Raw genomic sequence first — 7,815 nt, 5'->3', positions numbered from 1 at the left:
GGTGTATTCAAGTCTCCAACTCTTATTATAGAGACATCTGTTTCTTCCTTCAGTTTTGCCAGGGTGTGCTTCATGCAACTTGTGGCTTCAGGTTAGGTCCAGATATATTTAATATAGTTATTTCTTCTTGGTGAACTGTTCCTTTTATTAACATATAATGACTTCCTTAATTTCTTATAACAATTTTGCATTTAAAATCTATTTTGTCTGCTATTAATCGATCTGCTACTTCAGGTCTTTTGGCTACGATTTTCATGGAATATCTTTTCCAACCTTTCAGTTTTAATCTCGTATGTCCCTACATGTGAGGTGAGTCTCTTGTAGAAAACATAGATGGACAATATTTTTAATCCATTCTATCACTCTGTGTCTTTTGATTGTGGAGTTCAAGCCATTGACATTCAATGTTATTACTGTAAAGACATTACTTACTTCATCCATTTTACCTTTGGTTTTCTATTGTCATATTGTAACACTGTCTGTCTTTTTACCCTTTAAATTACCCTTCCTAATAATTTTCATTTCTACACTCTTCTCTAAATCTCTTGCCCTTGGTTTTTTTTTTTTCCTCCTTTCAGGCTGCAGCACTCCCTTTAGTACTTCTCAGAGATAAAGAAGATTCTGAAAGCGACAAGAGAAATCAAATATCACATACAAGGGAACCTCAGCAAGATTAAGTGTCAACCTCTCATAAGAAACCATGGAGAAGAGAAGAAGGTGTATGATGTTATTGAAAGAGAAATGTTGCCAGCCAAGAATTCTGTACCCAGCAAAACTGTCCTCCAAAATTAGGGTTAATTCAATGTCTTGACAGAGAATCAAAAACTGATGGAATAAGTTACCAAAAAAAAAAAAATTAGAATTACAAGAGGTATCACAGGGAGAACTTCAGACTGAAAGGAAAATCAAGGTCAAGAGAATTGAGAAGATTGGAGAAATGAAGATTATTAGGGAGGGTAATTTAAAGGGTAAAAATGCAGATAATAGTAAAACATGACAATGGAAAGCCAAAGTACAAAAATCGATGAAGTCATTAATGCCTTTACAGTGATGATATTGAATGCTAATGGCTTAAACTCCCCAATCAAAAGACATAGACTGATAGAATGGATAAAAAAAATATGAACCATCTGTACACTGTCTACAAGAAGTTCACCTCAGATGTAAAGGCATAACCAGGTTAAAACTGAAAGATTGGAAAATTCTATTCCATGCAAATGGTACTCAAAAAAGAGCTGAAGTAGAAATAATAATATTAGACAAAATAGATTTTAAATACAAAACTGTTATAATGGGTGAATAAGGTTATTATATATTAATATAAGGGGCAATCCAATAAGAAGAACTATACTAGATTTTTTTTAAGATTTATTCTTTTTTAAATTTATTTCCTGTGTCCACTTGCCATTTGCTCCTCTGTGACCACTTCTATTCTTATCAGTGGCACCGGGAATCTGTGTTTCCTTTTGTTGTGTCATCTTGTTGTGTCAGCTCTCCATGTGTGTGGTGCCATTCTTGGGCAGGCAGCACTTTCTTTCATGCTGGGTGGCTCTTCTTATGGGGCACTCCTTGCATGCATCAGCAGTGTGCATGGGCCAGCTTCACATGGGTCACGGAGGCCCGGGGTTTGAACCATGGACCTCCCATGTGGTAGGCAGATGCCCTATCCATTGGGCCAAGTCCGCTTCCCCTATACTAAATATTTATGCACCTAACCTGATGACCCAAGATACATGAAGCAAACACTGGCAAAGGTGAATGGAGAAAAATATGTCTCTACAGTATAACTGGAGACTTCAATACACCGCTTTCAGGACTGGATAGATCATATCTCTACAGAGGATAAGTAAAGAAACAGAATTAGTGCAATATGCTAGGTAAATTTAACCTAATAGACATCTATAGAGCATTGTACCCCTGAAACTGCAGGAAAAACATCTTTTTCAAGGTTTCATGGATCCTTTACTAGGAAAGACCATATGGTGGATCAGAAGACAAGACTCAACAAATATAAAAATATTGACATTATGCAAAACACTTTCTTTGATCATAATGGAGTGAAGCTGGAAATCAATAATGGACAGAAAAAGGAAAATTCACAAATATATGGAGATTAAGCAACACACTTAACTAATCAGTGGGTCAAAGAAAAAATTGCAAGCAAATTCAGCAAATATCTTGAGATGAATGAAAAGGAGAACACAACATATTAAAACCTATGGGATACCATAGACAGCAATGAGAGGGAAATTCATAGCCCCCAATACTTACATTTCAGTAGAAGAAAGGGCTGCAGTTTAAGATCTAAATGCACACCTGGAGGAACTAGATAAAGAACTGCAAACTAATCACAAATCAAACTGAACAAAATTAATAGTAAAGATCAACATAGAAATAAATAAAATCAAGAACAACAACAACAACAAAAAACAATAAAGAGATTCAACAAAACCAAAAGTTGGTTGTTTAAGATTAAGAAAAATCAACAAGCCCTTAGCTAGCCTGATAAAGAAATTAAGAGAGAAAATGCAAATAAATAAAACAGAAATGAAAGGGGGGTCATTATCACTGACTCCACAAATATAAGTGAGATCATAAGAGGATACTATGAAAAACTCTATGCAAAAAAATCTAGACAATGTAGATGAGATGGACAAATTCCTAGAAACATACAAACCACTTACTCTGACCCTAGAAGGAAAAGAGGACCTCAATAAACCAATCACAAGTGAAGAGATTAATGCAGTTTTCAAAAACCTCCCCAAAATGAAAAGGCCAGGACCATATGGCTTTACAGGTGAATTTTAACAACCATTTAAAGACAACCTAATACCAACTTTGATTAAGCTCTCCCAAAATATTGGACAGGAAAGAATGCTACCAAACTCATTCTATGAAGCCACCACAACTCAAATACTTAAATAAATGAGAGGACTTTCCCTGTTAATGGATTGGAGGACTAAGTATAATTAAGATAAAAATTCTAGCCAAACTGATTTATAAAAACTAATAACCAAACTATATAAAGATCCTACAAAAAAAGAAAATTACATACCAATATCTTAGTGATTATAGATGCAAAATTCTCAACAACAACAAAAAATACTTTCAAACCAAATCCAAAAGCAGATTAAAAGTTTTACACATTACAATCAGGTGGTTTTTATCCTAGATATGCAATGGTAGTTCAACTCAAGAAAGTCAAGTAGTATAATAAACAATAATGATAAATTGATGAAGAAAAATCACATGATCCTCTTAATGGATACAGAAAAGGCATTTGACAAAATAGAGCACACTGTCTTGATAATAACTCTCCAAAAGATAGGAATAGAAGAGGTCTTCCTCAATATGGTAAAGAGCATATATGAAAAACCTGCAGTAAGCATTGTATGCAACAGTGAAAGACTGAAAGATGTCCTGTTGAGATCAAGAACAAGACAATGATGCCCACTTTTACCACTGTTTTTCAGTATTGTGCTAGAAGTTGTAGTTAGATCAATTAGGCTAGATAAAGAAATAAAAGGCACCCAAATAGGAAAGGAAGAGGTAAAACTTTTGCTGTTCACTGATGATATGATCATATATCTGAAAAATTCTGAAAAATCCAAACAAACTTCTAGAATTAATAGATGAATTCAGATAAATGGCAGGATACAAGATTAATAAGCAAAAATCAATAGCATTTCCATACACTACTGAAGTGTGTAGAGGAGGAAATCAGAAAAATAACTTACTTAATAATAGCAACTAAAACAATAAAATATTTAGGAAATAATTTAAACAACAATATAAAAGACCTGTTTTCAGAAAACTACAAAACATTGCTAAAAGAAAGCAAAGAAGACATAAATAAATGGAAGGGCATACCTTATTCATGGATTGGAAGACTAAATATTTTTAAAGTATCAGTTCTACCTGAACTGATTTACAGATTCCACACCAGCCCAATAAAATTCCAAGCAACCTTTTCCTGCAGAAATTGAAAAGCCAATAATCAAAGTTATTTGGACGTGTAAGGGACCCTAATAGCCACAAACATCTTAAAAAAGAAGAACAAAGCTGGAGGACTCTTGCTTCCTGAATTTAAAGCATCTTACTTAGCCGCAGTGGTAAAAACACCATGGTAATAGTGTAAAGACCGACAGATGAGCCATTGGGACAGAATCAAGAACTCACAAATAGGCCCTCATGTCTACAGTCAAGTAATCTTTGAAAGGCTGTTAAGCCCTCCCTGCTGGACCAGAACAGTCTATTCAACAAGTGGTGCTGGGAGAATTGGATAGCATATACAAAAGAAAGAAAGAGGGCCCCTATCTCACATCTTATATAAAGTTAACACAAAATGGATCAAGCACCTAAATATAAAAGCAACATCCATGAAACTATTAGAAGAAAATGTAGAACATCTTCAAGATTTTGTGGTAGGTGATAGTTTATGAAGCCTTACACCCAATGCATGAGGAGCAAAAGAAAATAGATAAATGGGACCTCAATATTAAATACTCTTGCACCTCAGAGAACTTTCTCAAATGGGTGAAAAGGCAGCCAACTTGGTAGGAGAAAATATTTGGCAATCACATATCCAATAAGGGTTTACTATCCATGATATATTCAGAGATCACACAAGTTAACAATAAAAAAAACAAACTACCTGATTAAAAAATGGACAAAAGATTTGAAAAGACAATTGTCCAAAGAAGAAATACAAATGGTGAATAAACACATGAAAAAATGTCTAGTGATTAGGGAAATGCAAATCGAAACTACAATGAGATATCATTTTATACCTACTATAAAGGTCACTATTAAAAAGTCAGAAAAGTATAAGTGTTTGAGGTGATATGGAAAGACAGGAATGTTTATTCACTGTTGGTACAAATATCGAATGGCATAGCCACTGTGGATATTTGGCAGTTCCTAAGGAAGTTGAATATACATTTGCCATGTGACCCATAAATATCATTGCTAGGTATACATCCAGAAGAAGTGAGCAGTGACACAAACACCTGGATATCAGTGCTCATTGCAATTTTATTCCCAATTGCCAAAAGATGGAAACAACTGATGAATGGATAAACAAATTGTGGTATACACGCATGATGAAATATTATGCAGCAATAAGAAAAAATGAAGTTGTGACGCATATGATAACATATATGAATCTGGAGGACATTATGTTGAGTGAAGCAAGTCAGACAGAAAAGGGAAAAATATTGTAAGATTGTGCTATTAGGAACAAAATATATTGTGTAACTCATGTAGTTAATAATTCGATTGTAGTTCACCAGAAATAGAGTGAGCATAGAGAATGGAAAGCTGAGGATTAATCAGTATAGATTTGTTAAAAAGGTTGTTTATAAACCTTTGTAAATGAATAAAAGTGGTGAAAGCCCATCACAGTGTTTGTAACTACCAGAGCTCTTATGTATGTGTAACAGGGTTACAGGGTATGTCTAAGGTCATGTATATTACTAGAAGGAAAGCTAAAAAAAGTGACATGAAACTGTATAACTTAGTGAATTCCCACATGAATACAAATATGGTGATATTGTATATATAATACTGGTTTTTTTTTACAAATAAACTATAGAGATGGAAACAGGATATCAGCTATGTATGGCAGGGGGAATCATAACGAAATAGAGAGGTGTTTAGTTTTTTGTTTGTTCATTTGTTTTTGTTATTATTTTTATTGCAAAAATGAAAATGCTCTAAAATGACTGAAGTGATGAAAGCACAAATATGTGATTGTACTGAATACCACTGTACACTTTGGATGGATTTTGCTTTATTAATATGTATCAAAATTGATTGGTTAAATAAATAACTAAACAAATAGATAAATACAAATGTATATTTGTTAGATATGAGATCCAAAGGAATCGTATTATTTTGCTTTCTTCCAACCATTGTCTGGGGTTAAAAGTATGTTTCAGGCTTTACAATTTTTGTTCATCTTATAGGTAAGAAAGCTCTCTGTAGATCTAACAGTTTGTTTATATATTTGTTCCCATTTCTATCCATTTTTTTATACATTTATTTTTTTCAATTTTTAGGATTTTTAGAAATTAGAACAATTAACATTTATATATGATGTATACTATAAACATGTTTTCTCATTTGTCTTTTAATTTTCCTTTTGATTTGTTGGAGAAAATACGGTGCTTACTGGGACACGGAGACTGAAATGACTATAGACAAAGAAAGATTTATTGAGAAGCTCTCCCAATGGAGGAGGTCTGAAGAATATACTTCAGCCTACTCCTGGAAGGGGGGTACTTGAATTTATACAGAACTTTCCTAGGCGGGAGAATGATAGTTGGTGAGAGGGGGTTGAGGATCCAAGTGAAGTGCAGGGGCCAATAGGAAAGCCTAGAGATGAAAACTTACCCTGACAGTGACTAGAAGATAGTGGGTTAGGGAGTTATGATTTCTTGGAATGCTGCAGGAGCAGATGTTTCTTTGTTTTGCAGGAATTTTATCTCCCTCTGATATGTAGGTCGGGAAGGTTTCCATTATCCTTTACTCCGGTCTCTATGTGGTTTCTTTATTTAACCTGTGGGGAAGTGCCATGCCCTTGGACATGTAGGCTTACGGGGGATGGGGTTAGCTTTTTCCCAGTGCATATCAGGGGAAATTGAGCTACGGCTTGTTAATTATTGCAAACCTCTAACATGTTTCTTTTGCTATAAAGAAACATTTTAAAATAAAACATTTAATTAAAAAAATTCTACAGTCAAATATATGGATCTTTACCATAACTGCATCTGGATTTTGAGGTATACTTAGAAAAATTCTCTTCACACCCAGGGGTTAATGATATTCACAACTTATCATCTGGCAATTGCATGACTTTAAAAATATATATTTAAACCACTCATCTATTTGAAGGTTATTTTTAGGTATTAGGAAGTAGAGAGCTAATGTTCTAGTGCTTTCCAGTTTCCAAAGCAATTTATCATAAAGTCTACCTTTCCTCCAGTGATTTGAGATGCCAACTTTATCATATATATGTCTATATATACAAGGTTTATTTCTGAACTTTCTATTCTATTCCATTGTATTCCTTTCTCTTCATGCACCAGAATCACATTGTTTGAATTGAAAAGAGTATAGAGACTGATTCATTATCTCCCAGGAATCTTATCCTACATTGCCCTTTTACAGTTTTCTCCTCTACCTATGTTTGCTTTTTCATTTAAGTATTAATTAGTTTCAACATGTCTGGATAAAGGAAACAAACAGATGAATAAATAAGGAAACAAAAAAAAAGAATTTTGATAATTTCATTGGCATTGCTTTATATTTCTATCTTAATTTGGTGAAGATTGGCATCATTATGATATTGAGCTTTTGAACAAAGGATGTCTTTCCATTTATTTAAGCCAGTGTGTCTTTCAAGGATTTTGTGACATTTCCTTTCATATAGGATTTGCATCAATTTTTTGTTTTCATGTTGGTTTCTTTTAAAATATATTCCTTTTATTTTGCTCTAAATTTGTTTTATTTTAGTTTTTTACTTGTCCATTATCTAATCTCACTTGTCATTGGTTGGAAATGTATTTGCTATTAACACATTCATGATAACTTTCTATTCTGCTATATTACTATAAATATTTTATTATTTATGTTAGATTTATTATTGATTATCTTGGGTTTTTAACTGTAGTATAATGTCATTTACAAATACAGATTGTTTTACATCCCTCCCCCCAATTCCTTATTTCTCTTGTGCAATGTCACTGACAAGTACTTCCAATATGATATTAAATAGTAGTAAAGACAGAGGACTTCATTGTTATCTACCATATT

The sequence above is a fragment of the Dasypus novemcinctus genome, chromosome 18 (genome assembly GCF_030445035.2).
Source record: "Dasypus novemcinctus isolate mDasNov1 chromosome 18, mDasNov1.1.hap2, whole genome shotgun sequence".
Lineage (NCBI taxonomy): Eukaryota > Metazoa > Chordata > Mammalia > Cingulata > Dasypodidae > Dasypus > Dasypus novemcinctus.
The sequence above is the reverse complement of the archived record's forward strand: the minus strand, read 5'-3'. Positions refer to the sequence as shown.